The sequence below is a fragment of the Sitophilus oryzae genome, unplaced genomic scaffold (genome assembly GCF_002938485.1).
Source record: "Sitophilus oryzae breed Bouriz unplaced genomic scaffold, Soryzae_2.0 scaffold_1588_pilon_pilon, whole genome shotgun sequence".
Taxonomy (NCBI): domain Eukaryota; kingdom Metazoa; phylum Arthropoda; class Insecta; order Coleoptera; family Curculionidae; genus Sitophilus; species Sitophilus oryzae.
The window spans coordinates 314,645-336,045 of record NW_022146267.1 but is presented as its reverse complement, the minus strand read 5'-3'; the positions used below and the strand labels follow the sequence as shown (position 1 = coordinate 336,045).

The window sequence follows — 21,401 nt, the reverse complement described above, 5'->3', positions numbered from 1 at the left end:
ACAAATAATAACCCAAACTATACATTGATGCGGATTGTCTATGAACTCTTTCTGAAGGTCACAGAAACCTGAACGCGTAATTCGGTGTTCTTTCGCATCTGTTATAGGTAATTTGTGCTTCTGCGATTACCACTGTCAATTCAGTTTGCTGCTTATCTTGTACCTCAAATCAGCATCTGTGTAAACATTTCTGCCTGCAGACCAAATGTTACACCTCCAAAATGCATTTGTGACATTTCCTATACTTACCGCTCTACCGTAAAATTTCTCTGCTAAACCTGCTACTTTCCTAAATCGTACTGGTACAAATTGTGCCACCATACAGAGGTACTGTTTAGCAACATGATTGAATATATAAAAATAATTTATATAGCGGTCGTTTTAGAAGTAAGATGATATATAGCTATGTAGAATGAAACGAAATATTCTCCAGTTTGAGAAAAAATACACATCTTCAATTACATTCCCTCAAGACATAAAAAAATCATTACCATAAGAGAATATATAAACAAGGCTATAAGTCATCAAAATATTAGAGTATCAATACAAAGAATCTTGATATGCATTATTTCTTTAAGCACTCGTGCTACTTGAAAAAGGTAGTAAGTATTACTGGACGCCCTTGTTGAGCTTACTAAATAATATACCACAATATGTCTCGCCAATGTAACTATAAACGAGATAATGGAGGGGTACGATTTAGAAGACGATACGGTATAGGCGACTTTCCTGTATCTCTACAAAAGTACCTATATACAATACAGTGAGTAGCCAACAAATCTATAGAATGGCAGAGAAATTCACCAGGGTAGAGACATGCAAAGAAGTTATATATATATATATATATATATATATTATATATATATATATATATATATATATATAGATATATATATTTGGGATTAATATTATATTAATCAACTTTATATATATATATATATATATTGTATATATACGTATACATATATATATATATATATATATATATATATATATATATATATATACTATATATATATACGTATACTATACATATATATATATATATATGTTGCCTTCCCAGTCTCAATCGCAAGCATCTCTGTCGTACACGAGATCTTCTTCGATATTCCGATCTCTCATCGCCTGTCGTATACCATCGTTCCAGGACCGACGCGGGCGTCCCCTTTTGTTTCTTCCAGTGGGTGACCATTTGAATACACGTTTTGGCCATCTTGTGTCCTCCATCCTCATTAGATGACCAAACCATCTCAAACCTCTTTTCTCTATTCGTTGAATTACTGTTTCTTGTGCCGATGTTCTGTTTCTGATTTCCTCGTTTCTCACTCTTTTTGTAATCTGGACACTCTTGCGCTTCTATATAATGTAAGTAATCCATCTCTACAGCCAATATTCTCCGTTTATCTTCTTCTTAGGGCCCATATCTCACTCCCATAGCATAAGACCGATTCTACCATTGTTTGGTACCAATATGTTTTTATTCTTTTATATTAATAGGTTTGTCCCAATAAGATTTTGTTGAGTGCCCCTACCACTCTCCTCGCGTTCTGAATTCTCTGTCGTATCTCTGTCCCACCGATTCCATTTTTATCAACTATAGCTCCTACATATTTAAATGTGTCTACCTGTTGTATTTCTGCCTTGTCGTCAATTAAAATATCATGCAAAGAAGTTCATAGTAGAATATTCGCCAAAATTCATGACAAAAACTGTAGTGGTCTACTAACAAGGTACTAGCTGTATACGTCAAGTAAGCTGAATAGACATCTAAAGCTGATGAGATTGACGGACGAAACCATGTGGAGTGGAGTTTTTTTTTCAATCTGAAGAAGAAACGACTCATTTTACGTCTTTTCGGCAACCTGGCAAATGTGCGGGTCTTTGTACTAGGCAATGATAGAAATTTGACACAAAGAACGATATGGAGGGTTCAGTCTCTAAGTTGCTTAACTTAGTGAAATGGACAGGCCTGGAGAATGTAACCTAAGTATCAGAAGAAGACCACAATAGTGTAACAGTCCAAATTTAGCTTTAACTAGGTTTAAAAATATATACCAATTTTTCTTACAAGTTAGATCAAACTCTTATTTATGCTGATAAATAAATTTATTGCATTTAATTTTTATAAACAAATATTCATTACTGCTATATTTCATTATCTTTCTTACTCTCCTTTGCTTAATTTATTTTGCTTTCCATGCCATATCTCAAGTCCTAGTAATCAATCAGTAATCTAAAAATATAATTAAAATTTATTATCTAATGCTAATATAATCAAATTTACCAAAATATTACCTTTAATTTCTGGACTTGTTTTATGTTTCTGAATGTTAGCCTATTTGCCGTAATTTCTAGTAGTTCTGCGGTACTGCTTGCCCGAGTATTATCTTAGAAGATTTCCGATCAAGTGTGGATTGTCTCTAAAATATTATTTGATCCTATATCTCAAACCTCTTTTCTCTATTCGTTGAATTACTGTTTCTTGTGCCGATGTTCTGTTTCTGATTTCCTCGTTTCTCACTCTTTTTGTAATCTGGACACTCTAGCGCTTCTACGTAAGTAATCCATCTCTACAGCCAATAGCTCTCCGTTGAAGTTATTTACCTGCATATTTTTTGAAATTTATCATTTGTTTATTTCTGCAAATTGTTTGGTTAATAATTATTATTAATAATGTCATTTATATTTGAATTTTTGTCAGATCAGTTGAGATGCGTGAATTCGGCGCACACTCCTCGCTGTTGTCAGGTTGGGCAGTACTTCCTTTAGGTTCCCATGTTTGTATTTTCTGATAGCTCCTATTGATTGCATAATCGTGTCATCCTTTCCGTATTATTGTGTATGCATCGTCACCGGCATAAGGTTTGTATGTTTGTGTTTGAATGGTTATTGAATTTACTTTAATTCTAAGTAATGTTTATTTTGGCAATGTTTCTAAATTCCCAGAATATTAAATTGCAACTTTGCAGTATAAGTCAAATTTCTGGAGCGGAACTCTATCTGATCGATGTAGGTTTCCCACATTTTTCCCCTTCAGCTTCAAAGCAGGTGTTTTAGTCAGTGCACTTTGTTGGAATTTTCCTGTTTGGCACAACCCTGTTATGGTTTGGCACAACTCTGTTGTTGCTCTGTGGGAGCGCGCTGTCAACATCGCTTCTGTCAATTCTCTGTGATCTAACTTCACTTTTGGTTAGACTGTTTGACCTGTCAGACGCCATTAGTCCCAGTTTTTGAGAAATGGTGATTATTTAAATCTTGCTGTGTAATCTGAATCAGCTGCCATTTCGAAGCTACAGGTAAAGCTGAGTTATTTTCCTTTTAGGTTCGTTTTGTTGGGGATAATCAGGACTAGAACTATAAGGGATACTTTTGCTATTTGAGCTGTACCTTACCTTTTAAAAGTATCTCTGAGCCGTTTTATACGGGATTTTAATCTGCTCGTGGCTGGGAAAGCCTTTTGATTTATTTCTTCGTCATCGTCGATTTTCTTGGGAAAGGGAACTTAAAACCACCACCTGTTCCAGTAATTTCTGCTTTCTGAATCCAGCAATTTGAACATCCATCTATTAGAAAAAAAAACTAGATTTTTTGTGAAGCCCAGCAAGGGTTTTTTTTTGGACCAGGCTTTTAAGACCAGGATTTTTCCACCAGGCTTTGAGACCAGAACTTTTTTTTGGACCAGGATTTTTCTTTTATATGAGGATTTTTCTACGAAGCATTTTTCTGGCTTGCTTTTTCTGACAGACTTTTTCCAGTACGTCTCTCTGGAAGTGGTATCCTTCTGAAGCACTGAGCTTGGCAACTACGTCGCTGGATCAGGTTTGAAGCAGAAACAAGTAAACGTTTACTGAAGTTCTAGTATTGCATTTAACACCTAAAATGTTTTCAGTCTTAAACAGTAACGTACATTTAAACTATAGCGTACAGACTATATTTAGTGGTTGATTACTTAAGAATATTTATGTCAATGCAGTAGTAAAAGTGTGATTTAGATTTTATCTTCCCCTATTATTTGTTTTCCTATTACTTTCTTACCTTTTTTTTATCTTATATTGATTCAAGGTTCCAGAGTTCAAGGTACATACATACGGTTCAGTTTTTCAATTTTTAATTAAATTTAGTATTAACAACGTCATCAAATTTGGTTCATTTTTTTTAATTTAATATCATTATACAATACTCTATTAATTTATCTTAGTGTTTTTCATCCCTTAATTTTTTATCTTTCTAATATTTTTTTTAATAACAAGTCTTGTTAGATTCCAAGAATATCTTGGGGTTTTCTATTTATCTGTGCAAAGCCAGTGGCGTATAAACCCACCCCATCTCTTCGGCAGAGCTAGGGTGTTATTTGCACGCACACACCACAGTTTAATAAGACGTTTTTTTTTTTCGGTTCTCTATAAATTTTTAATTTCATAATTTTTCTTGTCAATTTAATAATTTTAAAATTTAACAATTTAACATTTTTTTTTAAATCAATTTCCTTCAAAGGAAACGCGTGGCAATAGATCTGAAAAGGTCGCAATGGAACAGTCCAATAAGCGGTACAAAAATTCACCACTTGAGGGTTAAAATTGAGGCCTGCTCTTCTGATATTAGACCTACTCTCAGTAGTATTATAAAGGAGACTTTTATGATGACCATTTGCCTGCCAAGTGTGTTGCACACATGTGTGCACTGGTCCGCTTTAATATTAACGTGAATGTAAATTAATTATTTACTATGGCCGTAAAATTATTTTCGCGCCTAAAAATATCTATAAATTAATAACTTTTAGTGGACGATAGTCGCGAAGTAATAAAATATATTTAGAAAGAGAGATTTTATAATAAATGGATTCGTATACACGGTCTGGTTTATATATTTGCTGTGAATAACTGGACTCGTAAATAATATTAATTTTATTATATGCTTGATCCAGAAATAAGTTTATTTTCGTCGTTTCTTTGCATGAAGTGCCATGAGAGTGGTAAATGCGTTTACATCGAGAACATTAAAGAGGTAGACTGTAGGTAGTTGTAAAAAATATCGTAAATTTGGTGAAATACATTTAGTTTATGAGAGTAATAGCAAGCATACGTCTTCAGGAAATGTTGTGTAAGTTATGAAAATATTGACCACAATAGCTTATTCTAAAAAGCCAATTTAAAGTTACGGTTTAGAAAAAATTAAAAGTTAATGGATTCCAAAAGCGTGTACTCGCGACTTTGTTCGCGTCGAATTAATCATTTGTAATGGTGATGATAAAGCAATACAAGAATTCCCATTAACATACAAACTGGATAAAATGTTCTCACATTTATGTCAGCATGGGAAAAAACAATATGGCGATATTAATATATTTTGGCAGTTACTAAATTACCTAACTTTTTGGAACACCCTGTACGATTTTTTAAAAAATTTCAAAATATGTAAAAAAACAAAATAAATTATGCGTGTCCAAGCGTTTTCCCGAAAGACTAACCGTTTTTTAAATAACAAATATTGTAATATTTGAGGGGCGTTTTCACTCTCTTGGAATTTGAAATTCGAGAAAGCCCTCCTTATCGAACCTCTACACTCCACAGTCAATCCTTTTGCCAAAAATCACCTTTAAACGTCAAGCAGTTTAAGCAGAATCGTGATTACTCAATGGTCATATTTTATGAAACACCCTGTATAAATTTTTAAAACATCTTAAAATATGTAAAACAACAATATAAAATATACGTGTTAAAAAGTTTCTCCGAAAAACTCAACGGTTTTTAAAAAAAAATTCTAATATTTGACGGGTAGTTTCACCCCCTTAGAATTCGAGTTAAAATCCCTCCTTATCGAACCTACACCCTAAAGTCAATCCGTTTTCCAAAAATCAGCTTTTTACGTCAAGGCTTTTAAGCAGGATCGTGATTAATCAATGACCAGATTTTTCAAAATACCCTGTCTACATTTTTAAAAAATCTTAAAATATGTAAAAAAAACAAAATAAACTATACTTGTTTAAGCGTTTTTTCGGAAACTTGACCGTTTTTTAACTAAAAATAATGTGATATTTGAGGGATGGTTTCACCCCCTTGGAACTGGAATTTCGAAAAATCCCTTATTATCGAACCTCTACACCCTAGAATCAACCTGTATGCCAAAATTGAGCTTCTTACGTTGAGTGGTTTGAGCAGGATCGTGATTAATCAGCGAGTCAGTCTTAAGGACTTTATATATTAGAAGGATATTAGTATAGATTAAACTCCATTCTTCTAGTTTTTTTCACAAAAAAATCCATAAAACTATTCAGAAGTCCAAAACTCGAAACTCGAAATAAAATCAACACTATTCGTCAGCGAAACAGAGACGCGAAAAACTTTCCCGATCTGCAACCTGCGACTAGAACAAAACAATTAAGGAGGCCTTGCATTCAAGGAGGATTCGCCACTGACAGCTCGGGATCTCTTCTACTAGAAATCAACAGAAGAATTAAGTTAGCATGGAGTACTTATGGAATCGAATCTAGAATGCCACTTTATCTAAAGAAGAAAATATTCGACCAATGTGTACTACCAGTCATGACCTATGCATGCCAAACCTGGACACTTAAAACGGACATCATAAGGAAACTGCAGGTCCCACAACGCTCAATGGAACGAAATATGCTGGGAATATCCAAGAGAGACCGTAAAAGAATAGAGTGGATAGAACAAAAGACCCAGGTAATAGATGTCATCCACAGAGTCAAATCCCTTAAATGGTAATGGACAGGGCACCTGGCAAGAAGAACTGATAACAGATGGACCACAATAATTACAACATGGTACCCACAAGGAATTAAGAGACTTAAAGGAAGGCCAAACCTGAGATAGGACCTTGATATTAGGAAATTGCCAGGAATATCTTGGGCCCGCATAGCTAACAATAGACAGCAGTGGACCCAACTATATAGAGACTACACCATAATTGGAAATGGTTGAATAAGCTGAGAATGATGATGATGATATGTACAAAAATATTCATTAACCAGCCTCGACAATTTGTACATGCCAGAGAACAAAACAGCCCAACCAGTTTTGCAAAAGAGTCAAAATCATGTACTATTTTTACACGCAATAATTGGCTGTGATACGACGTCTGCATTTTACAGGAGAGGTAAAACAACAGTTTTTAAAATGTTTGAAAAACAATTTACTTACATCCAGGATGCAGAAAACGAACAAGACGAAGATCAAGAAGAACAACAAGAAGACATATTTGAAGGTTATGAATCAGATTTTTATTTCCACCGCTTTTATAATTTCCTATTCTTATTAATATCTTTTATTATGCAATAGTTTTCAATTAAACAGAATCACAATAGACATGTGGAATAGGCATAATGGGGAAACCACGTTAAAAAACGCGCTAAGTACTAGCGATGGGAACTATCGAATGAATTAGACTATCGAATGGTTACTGAATGAATGATTTCAACTATCGAATGGTTTTATTCGAATAAAATCATTCATTCATTTGTATACTAAAGCATATGTGACAACCTCGCCGTGCAACTAAATGGTTATCGTTGAGCCACGACTATCGAATGCTTTTAATAAATGAAATTTAGTATTCGTTTGATTTTTGTGTGCGTCAGGCGTCAGTGCATTATTAGTTCTTCCAAATTTTTATAACTTCACCTTATAAATACTGTGCTATTTTTGCGTTTATTAAAATATTTAAAATACTAAAATAGTAGTTTTTTTAATTGGCGATTGTGTGCTTGTGCAGATGTCAAAATTTTTCCGAAAATTTGTGTGATTTTCCGTAGCCCGATCTTTCATTATTTTATTTTATATGGTATATATGGTCTATTTTTTAATGGGAAATTTTGAAAGTAGCAATTTTAAGAGAGATGAGATGAACTTAGAATTAATTTTAAAAATACATATTTGTATTTTAGATGTTTTAATAATATTAATTAGTTGAACTTAATAATTATATTTAAGTAATGTGATTAAGTAAATGGTTATCGAACTCAAACTATGGGGTGAGAAAATTAAATTGAAAGTTTTACACGTGCCAATTTAAAAAAAAAATAACGATGTTTGTATTTTGTTTATGCTAATTCTCTTACATGTAGTTTTTTGCGAAGAAATATTTCATTTATTTTTTAAAGTAAATGCCAGTAAAAGTAAATATTATTTTTAAATAGTAATATAAGAGTACCTAATAAAAATAATTTTGATTCCTAATTTTTTATTTATATTTTCCTTCCATTACACTGCATGCTTAGAAAATTAATAAATGTTTATATTTCATGATTTTAAAGTTTGTTGTTAATATAACAAATTAGTTCTGTAATTATTATTATTTAATAAACCAACGTTTGCCAAAAATTTAAAGACTATATTATTTTTAAATAGGATCTAATATAAATAATTTTGACATCTAATTTGTTGTTTATATTTTGCTACTACGTAAAAAAAAATGTTTATATTAAATTATTTAAAATTTTGTTGTTAATAGGTATAACAAATTATTACTGTTATTATTATTTTTATTATACCAGTCTTTCCTTTAAAACATTAAAAATCATTTTCCTACATCCAAAATAACAAGTATTATTGCAGTATAACAACAAAATATTAATAAAAAAATGCAAAATATATAGACATACTATCCCTAACTAACTAAAGCCAAACAATAATATTCTTTGCTAATATCAACTAATACCAAAATATGGCAACAGCGCCCTTCATAATGTATTTTCTGTGTAAATACTAGCACCTCAATAAAAAAAATAATGTGTCCTTATCTTTATATGACTCCGCAAAAAATCAAAGATCCCGGCTTCTTTCATAGCATTGCCACCGACCGGGTTTTTCGGAAAGAAACCTACGTCGCCGGGCGACAACTAAAATCCAGTTAATATTTTATTATAATCGATCCTGACGAATAAATGAATTTCATAAATGAATGAATTTTATAAATGAATGGTTTTTGCTGCCGAATTACTAGAATACAATATTTCAAGGCAGATGACGCATCTATTCGATAATTTTTGTTCGAATAGTTTTCAACGAATGTTTTTTTACTAGCTATCGAATTATTCGAACGAATTGCAACTATCGAATGGTTCGATAGTATTCATTCGATAGTTCCCACTACTATTAAGTACACTACCTCATAGGTGGCGTGGAAACGTGTGCATATTATGACGATTACAAATTACAACTCTTTGAGTTGTTATATCTCAGAAACAGTGTTTATAAAGAATTTTATGATCTATAATTTTTGTCTGAGGTAATTTTATGATAAAACTTACCGTTTTGTTAAAAATCGCGAAAACATTTTTTTTTCAAGTTTTTTGACATTTGACCTCGCATCATTTTTTTTCCAGGCACCAGAACGATTCGGAATTTTAAAATGTTGTTTTTAATTATGTTCTAAACAATTACACGCATTTTCAGCTTGTTGTAAATGTATGTACCTTCAAATGTCTAGATTGACCTGACTATAACCCCATGTAGCTAGGAAACAAAGCAGAATTGGACCTTAGTTGATATAAAAAATAAATCTTATGTTTACGTGAGGAATCTCCCCACGAGAGATGGCACATGTTTTTTGAAACAGCCTGTATAATTATAATTAAAAAAACAAAACTCATCGTGATGTGACGATTATATCACTGATAATTTTTATAATAGTGGTTAATTATCATCGCAATAATCATTTATGAAGCGATATAATCAAAAAATGAAAGTAACCAAAAAGATATTTTAATAACATTATGACTTGTTTTGTGTGTATATGCTAAAACCATAATTTCAGGTGAATTTTAAATATCACCGGTATATTTGACGGATGCAATTAGTAAGAATATTCAAAATGGCCACCGGACTGCCCAAAGAGATCTTACCATTGATATATACGATAATAACAGAGAAGACGGTTTTATGGGAATGTCGAAAATTTCATTGGTCGACGCCGCTATATACATATACGATCCAGCAGCGGTTGCCTGTTTCTTTTGCCGCAATTATCCGCACTTATACGGTCGCTTATTACTGCCGAAGTAAAACAATGGTAGTTATCTACCATAAACGCACAAGGCATTATCGGAATATCACAGGATATTTTCTTTAATTGCCTAAAAAAATAAACGAAAAAAACTGCAATTTTATATTCATAAATTGTGTATCTTGTATATAAACTTTAAAAAAAAAGAAGAAGATTTAAGTTGGCGCTGCTATAGCAACCTAAAATTTAAAATATGCGCTGAAGATGTTTAGGACGGGAAATTATTCAAAAGAGAAAAATGTTAGTGATGGGATAACTCGAACGAAAATTCGCTTGAGTACTCGATTGTTGAAATAACCGACATCGCTCGATTATGAACGAGCGATGCAAATGACGAGTGCCAAGCGACGACGAACGCAAACGATCGTAGAATGAAATAAATTGAAATCCGATTTTAATGTGACATACTCGATAAAAAGCCGAGCGAATTTTCTACATACATTGCAGGTAGCAAATTTATACGACGCCGTATAACAGGGTGTTTCAAAACAAATGCGAAAAACTTCAGGGGGTGATTCCTTGTTCAAAATAAAGGGTAGTTTGCTTTATAAACGTTGGGTCAAAAGTCAACCATTAGGGAGATATTGCGGTACAAAGGTGGCGGAAAAATAATGTTTTTATTTTTTATCTTGAAAACGAAAAGAGATAGACTAATGAAATTTTACACGGAAGCATTACTGTTATGAAAACACACTTTCTGGTAATTTTTCACTCTTTTTAAAATGAGTGGAAGGGGTTGAAATAAACTACCCCTATCATTCTTCTTAATAAAATTTAAAGAAAAATCTTATCAAACACATGCAAAAAAATTAATTTTGATAGTTTAGTTTGTTTAGAAACTTTTTATCTCTTGTGTTTTTTGATAAAACTCACCGATTTAAAATTAAAAAATAAAATGTAAAGCATTACATGTCAGGACAAAAAACATTTTTAGATAAAGAATCTAGTGGGCAGCTGTAATTTTTTTAGGAAAAAATCTAGTCGGCCGCTGTCACTTTTTAGGTTGTTTCTATTATTGTTTTATTTGACATTACCCTACTGCAATACGTTATTATCTAGATTATTATTATTATCATTATTATCACTAGATTCTTAATCTAAAAATATTTTTAGTCCTGACATGTAATGCTTTACATTTTATTTTTTAATTTCAAATCAGTGAATTTTATAAAAAAAAATACAAGAGATAAAAAAGTTTCTAAACAAACTAAACTATCCAAATTAATTTTTTTGCATGTGTTTCATAAGATTTTTCTTTAAATTTCGTTAACAAGAATGATAGGGGTAGTTTATTTCAACCCCTTCCACTCATTTTAAAAAAGTGAAAAAATTACCAGAAAGTGTGTTTTCATAACAGTAATGCTTCCATAAAATTTCATTAGTCTATCTCGTTTCGTTTTCAAGATAAAAAATAAGAACATGATTTTTCCGCCATCTTTGTACCGCGATATCTCCCTAATGGTTGACTTTTGACCCAACGTTTATGAAGCGAACTACCCTTTATTTTGAACAAGAAATCACCCCCTGAAGTTTTTCGCATTTATTTTGAAACACCCTGTATATATTTATCCATTGCGTATCTTCGACAAAATTTCGCTCGAGCGATCACTCGGTTTTTGCAACCGATTGAAACTCGAGTACTCGATTATTGAAATTAATCGGTTTTTCCCATGACTAATATGTAAATATTTGACGTGAAGGCGCGGGTTTCAAAAAATACAAATTTTATTGCCACATGAAACATAGTGCAGTCCAAAACTTGTCCAAAAATAAGCTTTTAGTCAAAAGTTTATTTGATATGGACTATATAATACTAGCGTGTACCAGCGACTTCGTTCGCGTCGAATTAATCGTTTGTAATGGTGATGATAAAGCAAAGCAAGAATTGCCATTAACATACAAACTGGATAAAATTTTCTCACATTTACGTCAGCATGAGAAAAAACAATATGGCGATATTTTTATATAACTTGGTAATATTTGAGGGATAGTTTCATCTCGTTGGAATTTGACTTTCAAAAAATCCGTTTGCCAAAAATAAGCTTTTTACGTCAAGCAGTTTAAGCAGAATCGTGGTTAAGAAATTACACAACTTTTTGGAACATCCTGTATGATTTTTTAAAAAATTTCAAAATAGGTAAAAAAACCAAATAAATTATGCTTGTCCAAGCGTTTTCCCGAAAAACTAACCGTTTTTTAAATAACAAGCGTTTTCACCCTCTTGGAATTTGAGATTCAAGAAACCCCTCCTTATTGAACATCTACACCCCACAGTCAATCCGTTTACCAAAAATCAACTTTAAACGTCAAGCCGTTTAAGCAGAATCGTGATTACTCATTGGTCATATTTTATGAAACACCCTCTATATATATTTATAAAAAATTTTAAAATATGTAAAACAACAAAATAAAATATACGTGTTTAAGAGTTTTTCCGATAAACTCACCGGTTTTTAAATAACAAATATTTTAATATTTGAGGGATAATTTCACCCCCTTAGAATTCGAGTTTCGAAAAATCCCTTCTTATCGAACCTCTACACCCTAAAGTCAATCTGTTTTCCAAAAATCAGCTTTTTACGTCAAGCGCTGACCAGATTTTTCTAAACAACCTGTATACATTTTTAAAAAAAAACAAAATAAAATATACGTGTTTAAGCGTTTTTTTCGGAAACTTGACCGTTTTTAAATCAAAAATATTGTAATATTTGAGGGGTGGTTTCACCCTCTTGGAACTGGAATTTCGAAAAATCCCTTCTTATCGAACCTCTACACACTAGAATCAACCTGTATGCCAAAATTGACCTTCTTACGTTGAGTGGTTTGAGCAGGATCGTGATTAATCAATATGTCAGTCACTTAAGGATTTTATCTATTAGTATAGATTTCTCTTTGTGTACACTTCACGTTTCTACAGTTGGCCACGCACTGGACTCCCCCCGCCATCGCCAGTCAACTTTATCGGATTGAATCTCTTCACTTTTTCCCTTTGGAAATTATTTATTACACGCTATGATACAATGGCCGAGTGCTATTCACGCCCATCCCATCGGACATTCGAGCCGTGCTGGACGAATCGTGACAAACAATGACAGAGACAGAGCGCAAAAAAATAATGTCGATATTTCAGATATTTTATTATTTTCTCTAATGCTTTCGAAGGTAATAATAGTGTGGGAAAATCTATTAGTTTAAGAGAATGAGGTACGCTACTTCTTAGTAGATATTGGAGTAGCATTACAAAACTCCTTATAAGAACTTTTCATTTCGCCAAATTTAGACACTTTAAAAAAATTGTAAAATTTTTAGTAAATGAACGTAACTGTTTCCAAGCCATCAAGCTCCAAGATCTTCATTTAAAGTAAATAAATGTTTAACGGACACTTCGCTTTGTCAAAAGTAGTTTACTATAAGCCGGCGCGCAAAACAAAGGTCACAAAGATGGGAACATCTGTGCTTAAGAGGACGAGCGACTTCAAAACAAAGTCGTTTTAAGAATGTAAATGTTATGTGGCTGGCACTTTGCACCTCTTGCCTGTACCGAGAAACGGACGAGACCATTAAATTCAGCACGAGGATATTCTCGAGTTGCATCGGGAGGCGCACACAGTACTTAAGATTTTTCAAGAAACGTATTAAATCTTTTAATAATTTTTAGAATACATGTTCACACAGATCCTATTTTCTATTAAATGATTACTAGTAAGAACTTGAGCGTCATTTTACAACTTGGCGCAAAAAATTGGTTCAATATTTTGTTGGCGACTCGCTAATTTTTATGCCAATCATTGATACAAATATAGGCTCACTCATATGTCAGAAAGGGCTGCTAAAGGGTGTCGAAAGTACTGCAGGCTCAACAGCTTGCGGCCAATCATGTCCTAGACATGTTCAATAGGAGAAAAATTACGTGATCTTGAGTACCATGTACCAAGGTAAAAGTTTGATGTATTGTCGATCCATGAAGGCTATAGTTACTCTGGCATCATCCTCTAGATGATGCAAGCCCTTGTCGTTAGTAAGGAAGCTCCTAGTCAGGTGCTAGGGGAATCCCCTCTGATACTTTGACTGGACCATATGAGGAGCATCTCACTGTCTTGATCCTGGCTGTAGTGTTTTGACCTTGGAATTGCACCAAGATTTATAACAATGCCGGATGAGAATACCCTGTCCGTCTTACCAGGCACCCTCTACTGTTTGTGGTCATGTATCAGAGGATGTACAAAAGAGGAGACAACCTCACCAAAAACCTAAATCTTAGAATGGCGGGACTAGGTTAAAGGGATGCGTTGCTAGATAGAAGACTAGTCTTTACTGGTCTCAACCTTGGGGCACCAGGGTGTATCCCAATGTATTCTCGTCCCCCTTACTTCTACATGCGGGGCTCTGTAGAAGTGGACCTACTAACCCTTGCGGTGTACCACCATCTTTGCTAGAACTGTAATAACATCGAGTTAACGAGTCGTCGAGGGAGGAGGGCCATGGTCAGATTCTCACAACAGGAATTGACCTCAAATCAAAGAAGGTTTGGAGGGACAAACCCCAACCGTGAAAGAGGATATACCATCGGAGAAAGAACATTTTTTGTTGTCCCTCCTACAACAGGAAAATTCTCAAGTATAATGGGTTGTAGACTGTATATGGTGAGTTTTGATGTCAATCAGGCATAGAATCTAAACACTCAATGGTAATTTTATAGACCTACAAATTTAGTTGCTTCCGTATATATGAAAATGACATGACAGCCTCTATATTGGCTACCGTCTATGGTCTAGTTTTGGTTTAGTTGACAAAATGTTGGTGATCCGTCAAGTTATTTTTAAATCGTTTTTTAAATAATTATTTATTCAGATATTCCTGGTTTGTCGGAAAGTTCAGTGATTTGTAGTTTGTTGTTTTATTAGTTTGTGCATTTTGATATTTTACAGTCGATCATCGTTTTCTCTAACAAGAAAATGACTAAACTTTTTTATTAAAGACATTTTGACATATTAGAAATATCAAATTTATGAACCAAAAAAAAATAGTTTAATCATAAATAAGTAAGTACATAGTTGGTAGTACAATAATATAATATTTTTAGTAACAGTTAATTAGTAGTTTATAATAATTTTTAGTATATTATAATTTATTTGTTAAATAAAAAAAATAGTTGTTATGTGATCTATTGTTGGTGTTTAAAATGTATGTATTCTTAACTTTATTTTTGTTTTGATTGTGTTATACTTCTAATGATCTAATAAAATATAAAATGGTTGTAAAAAAGTCTATATGTATTATTTTATATTTTACAAGGTACAATTTATTATTAGTTAGCGTTAATAAGTAACGGAACGCTAAAATTATGTTATGCCAAAACTCTCCATTAGTTTCTTCCAGATCACCAGGTGGCTGTAAACGACGGACCTACTTGTTTTAAATCAGTGTCCAATCTATCTCTAGTACATGATATTAGTCTATGATATCAATGTCCTGTCAATAACCCTGTTAAAGGTTGCAATCCACATTTCATTCCTGCTGAGCATTATCAAGTCCATTGTGTTTTTAGAATTAAATCATATGATGAGACATATTCTATCTGTCTGTATTATAGCTCCTTTAGAATGATTTTCAATCATAACCCTTCGAAATTCATCAATGCAAGCCTACACCCCTCTTGGTTCGATGACCACCGACGGGGCTCGCGGGGTTCCGGCGCCCCCCGCCGCGATAAAACACCGCACCTCATTTTACCCATTCAATTATTCAAATCCGCGGCGGGCGCATGCATCGTCCGCCGAGACAAAACAAATATTCAAATGGCGCTGCTATAAATACTTGGTGACAATATTAAAATGGAACCGTATATTATTAATACGGGAACGTGTTATATTATGGAGGCGACCCGGGGTACCCGATGATAAATCAATTTCCTACCGCACACCACTAATAGTGTCCTCGGCGTCCTGGGGCTCCGCTGCATTATTTATGATAAATTTATAAATCTTTCCTGTACCCATATCGATGTTTTATGTTCGATATGGACACAGACTATCTGCAACATAGATTCGATTTATTACAATATTCTTTCAAGTGCCTTTGACGATTCGAATGGGATTTTAAGCCAAGGTAAAAGCTACTATATGCAGCAGTGGATACATCAACTTAAAGCTTAGATTAAGTATACTAAGGGGTTACATATTTGCAACTCTACTCTATCGTTCAGAGGCTTGGACACTTAAAAAGGCCGAAATGGAGAAGCTTGAGGCATTCGAAAGATGGTGTTATCGGCGTATGCTCAGGATTGCATGGACTGACAAGGTTACAAATGTAGAACTGCGACGCAGAATTCAAAAGGACGAAGTGGTGATTAACACCCTTAAAAAGAGAAAACTTGAGTACTTTGGACATATAATGAGAGGACCTAAATATGCCCTGCTGCAGAACATAATAGAAGGAAAGATAAAGGGCAGAAGGAGCCAAGGAAGAAGAACATCATGGCTCAAGAATTTGAGAGAATGGTTTGGAATGACTTCAAACCAGTTATTCAGAGCAGCCGTTAACAAAGTTAGAATTGCCATGATGATTTCCAACCTCCATTAGGAGATGGAACCCGAAGAAGAAGAAGAAAAGCTACTATAAGTGCTATATATTTTAATGCTATAAAAGTCACTGACAATCATTGTGTTATTTTTTTTATTCTAAACTGTGAATTACCATTAGATAAATAAAACCATTTTTACTTAATAAAGGGTATGGCCTCCTCTACTGTTCATTACAGCCCTACATCGTCTCTCCATGCTCCTGATCAGGTTGTCGATCTCTTCTTGAGGTACAGCCTGCCACGCTGCATTCACGGCCCGAACCAGATCCCTACGAGTTTCACGAGGCATACCCATTCTCAAAATTCTTCTTTGGACTGCGTCCCATACGTGCTCGATGGGGTTGAGGTCAGGAGATTGTGCCGGCCAAGGTAAGATGTTTAATTGATGAGCATTGATAAACTCACTTACCACTCTAGCTGTATGAGGCCGTGCATTGTCATGCATGAGAATGAAGTTTCTCCCAAAATCATTGGCATATGGTAACACGACAGGCTCAAGAATTAAATCACGATATGTGATTCCTGTTAGAAACCTTTCAAGAAAAACGAGATCGGTTTTTCGGCCTAACTGGACTCCTCCCCAGACCATAACTGTTCCACCTTGATAAGGGTGCACTTCCTGAACATGATCCAACCGAATAAGATTTCCCGGTTCTCTCAATACCGTAAGCCTTCTCGAATCCGGATGAATTCCAAAGCGTGACTCATAGTGAAAAGTACATTGGCCCATTGTTCATTCGACCACTGAACATGATCTTGAGCCCACAAATATCGTACCTCTCGATTTCCTCTCGTTAAAGGTTGAACTCTCCAAGAGCGCCTGCTTCTTAAGTTGACCTCTCTGAATCTATTGCGAACAGTGTCCGGACTAACGGTTACATTATGTGTTTCCTGCAGAATTAAACTAAGCTCTGGTGCTGTAAGAGTCGGTCAGCGTCGAGCATTTAATTGTAAAAAATGATCTTGCTGAGGGATAGTAATGCGATGTCGCCCTGTGTACCTTTCAGCAACATCGCCACTTTCACGGCAGCGTGCACTTCATCGCGATATTACACTTTGCGTTGTATTTAATGCTCTAGCTACGTCGATTTGGCGCATTCCAGCTTCGAGCATACCCATCTCTGTTAAGATGTCTACGCTCCATAATGTCGTTTAATACTAAACAGAGTTATTTGAATGAATTCTGGCCAGTTATCATAAAAACATAGCCAGTACAGGTTAAATTCGAACAATTGATGCTAGGTGCTTTTTATACATTTGACAAAAAATGCACAAACGCTTCTGCAAATATCCCAAATTTAGAAATAACTAGTGTGACTACTTCGTTTCAATCGAAGTAGAAAGAATCGGCCTACAAATATGTGGTTGTTTATTCAAAACATTTATTTTTAACTTTAATAAAATGATATCCCTAGATTTTTCCGGTGTGTGTATTTTATCTACTATTTTTGATAGATATAAGGCAATTTTAACAGTTGCTATCGAAAAAAAAATATTTTCTTTTCTTCATCTTTTGGTGCGGGTAATCTATTTTCACGCCTATAGTATTTCTATTTCGTGGCAGACGCCTCCACGAGAATAGGCATTTTTTTTCAAATGCCGTGTTTAGGTTGGGAACTTTTGTTCGCTTGATTGTTATTGTGACTTGTTTTGAGAAGCACGAGCCAAAAGCTTAACTTCTTAAACGTCTGAATTGAATCCACCTGTATTTTGATACAGAAACACGATGCTTAGAAAAATACTTGTCATTCACCCGATACAATTTAAAAAAAAGTATTTATCTAAAAAAAAATATTCGTTTTAAAACGTTTAAAAAATACAGTCACGATCATCCTACGTCAGACTCGAACATTTCTTGGAAAAGTAATTCATCCTCTTAACTGAAATTATATTGATATTTCAAATTATTTATTAATGCAATAACACATTATTTAAACATTTAGAGTGAAATTTATTTAACAAAAATTTGTTTTCAAAACAGGTTTGGTTTATCTAAATCGAGAAGCCATTAAAGTCACGGTGATAATTGGGAAAGTATGGACGCCCGTTGCTTATGATTCAGCATCAAATTTTCTTTATATCAAACGGTATCAACAACATCCTGTATTGATAAATATATAAGAAAGAGTAAGTGGAACAAGGATTAATGGGAATTTTTTGGGTCTGATTTCATAATGAGGTTTTAATGGCAATACTTAAAACTGTTGATAATAAGTCGATAGCAAGTAAGTCAGATCAAAAAAGGTCTATATTCGATATATTTAGTGTTGGAATCTCTTGGGTCGATAAGTATTGCTACATAAGACGAAGGTACTCAAGATATAAAAAATAAATGTAAACAGAAAAATGCTAAGGTTGTAGCTTATTTATTTATTAAAAGTTTATTAACGATATTATATTATTGTTAATCGTGGACCGTGAAATCTACATAAACATAAACATAAACATAGTCCCAAACTGCAGCAAAAGTCGCCTATCCCTATATAATATTCATTACAAGTTACGTTACTGCAGCAAAATCCGTCTGATTCTCTTATACCGTGCTGGCAACTGTTACTTTTGGGTCGACATTTACATGTGTGGAAGTAAATCGCATAGGGATCTTATTAAGTCGGAGTGAGAGAAATGCCACCGACCGACGCGACGCGCGACGGTGGGCTGTTGCGGCGTTGCCGATACGCCTTTCCCAATCAAGTAAAGTAAAATCACGATCGCAAACCGCTTATTTTTAAAAGACTTTTTTTTTCAAGAGATAACTAGATAAAATCATTAGACATGTTTCTGATCAACTGAAATGGAATTATAAGGATATCGTTAAGGTGTCATTTTTTTTATAACGAGAAAACGTCAGTAATCGCGATAATTTAAAAACTCAAGTTTGTAACACATAACAGGCCATAACTCAAGAACCACTTTAGATATTGAAACTTTTTTTTATTTTCAAGATCGGATATATTACAATATGTTTACATAAGAAAAATTCGATAAGGTTGTTTTTTCCATTCAAAAATTGTAAACAATCCATCCGTTTACTATTAGAGCATAGCAATTTTCAGCAATCGTGTAATTTTTTTATTGATAAAGATTTTCACATACTGTCTACAAAGAAAATACAGCAGAAATATTAACAAAGTTCTTGAAAAAACTACAATCTATTATTTCTAATAGATTTCGAGATATCGATTTTTGAATTCAGAGTTCTAATAGCGCGACCACTATCGAACACCCACTCAATTTTACTTATTTTTATCAAAAATGCAAGTGTTTCTAGCTTGCACTTAAAAAAATTCGAGCTATAGGGAAAATTACAACGACTCGTTAATAAATAAACAAATTAAGTATCATGAGACGTAATTAAATCGTGAAGCTGAACGCATGACGTACACCTTTCCCTAGAACTTTAAGTACTGACAGAGGTATTGGGCGCGTTCAGGGACGGTCAGCGGCTGAGTGGCTGAGTAAGCGGTTTCCCTAAACGGTCTCTTTTTACATGCAAAAACAGTCAGCCGCTGAGCAAAATACTCAGCGGTCGATCAGCCGCTGTGTTCCCTGAACGCGCACATTGATTGGGTCGACCGGTCAACTGCGACAAATCTGCTCTATCCCCTTCCACGTCTCTTAGCGATGTGCACAGTTTCTCGGTTTATTTTATACGTTTGGCCACATATATTTACTGTTCTCTCTTTGTTCAGTACATTATAAACGCATTTTACTCTTCTTACATACGGAAATCTCGACCCAAGACTAACCTTTGCCAGCCCTTAGTATATGCTTTTTTATTGTCATATTGTTACAAATCCCGCCTTTTTTTATAAGTTTTTTACACAAGTACAATTTTACTACTGATGTCTTATTCATTTCAAATCCTTTCCTAATTTTAATAAAATAGCATATATCTAATAAATCAAGTTAGGATGCAAACATCTTGACATTGTATTGACATTTTGAGAAAAATGCATTCTTCATAAAAATGTTTGCTTGTTCTTTGTAACACTTCATAAAAGTCACCCTGTATATTTTTTAATCGGATGTGTACAACGTACTAATTATTTTCACAATTAAGATTATTGTTATAAGAAATTCAGATAAGATTTGTATATCAAAAACTGCCGTATCATAACTACCATTTGTTTTACGAGGCTAGGCTGGTTGGAAAAACCCATCATATCGCTTCATTACGCCTACATTATTTTAATATGTTATATCTGACGGAAATTGAACCCTATAAGGAAAATACTATGGAACCACAGCCACAGATTACATTTGCTTGCCACAATAATAATAAAAAATTCTCAAAAAATACCAATAATTTTATATCTTTTAAATATTGTGAATTCCCAGAAAAGATCTATACAGGGTGGTCCGAACTGTACTCCGAAAACTTTGGCAGCATATTCTGGAGATAAAAATAAGTAAAAAAGTTCGTATATCCTAAAATGCTTAGTTTCGGAGATACAGGGAGTAGAAGTTTAATTTTTATTTCAATTTTTTCAAAATAATTTCTGAAGTAACGTCAATATTTGGATGAAAATTGGCGTCTAGTAGTTTTTTGACATGAGAAATTTGATTTTGATGTCAATATGACTCCTAATTGTATAGGACGCCACCTACATATATTTTAACTAGTTTGAAGAGTAATGACTTTTCGTTCATACCTGTATAAAACTACTGAGTAAAAAAATATACATTTACGACGTTTTTTACGTAAAAAAGGTCTCTTGGTAAAAATCGCTACGAGTAATGGTTTTCGAGATACTTGGAATCGAAATTATCAATACCTGTCGTCATGTTG

General features: G+C 33.8%; 1 protein-coding gene and 1 long non-coding RNA gene across 5 annotated transcripts in view; both read right to left on the bottom strand.

Moving 5' to 3' along the window:
* The window catches only part of LOC115879810 (protein dead ringer), a 433,611-nt gene that overhangs the window by 323,585 nt on the left and 88,625 nt on the right, over positions 1-21,401 (bottom strand). The window lies entirely within an intron of this gene.
* On the bottom strand, positions 1,172-2,526 carry LOC115879811. The gene is made up of 2 exons (XR_004049761.1): positions 2,452-2,526; positions 1,172-1,256 (listed from the first exon to the last, which is right to left on the bottom strand). It is a non-coding gene; the product is annotated as an uncharacterized LOC115879811 (long non-coding RNA).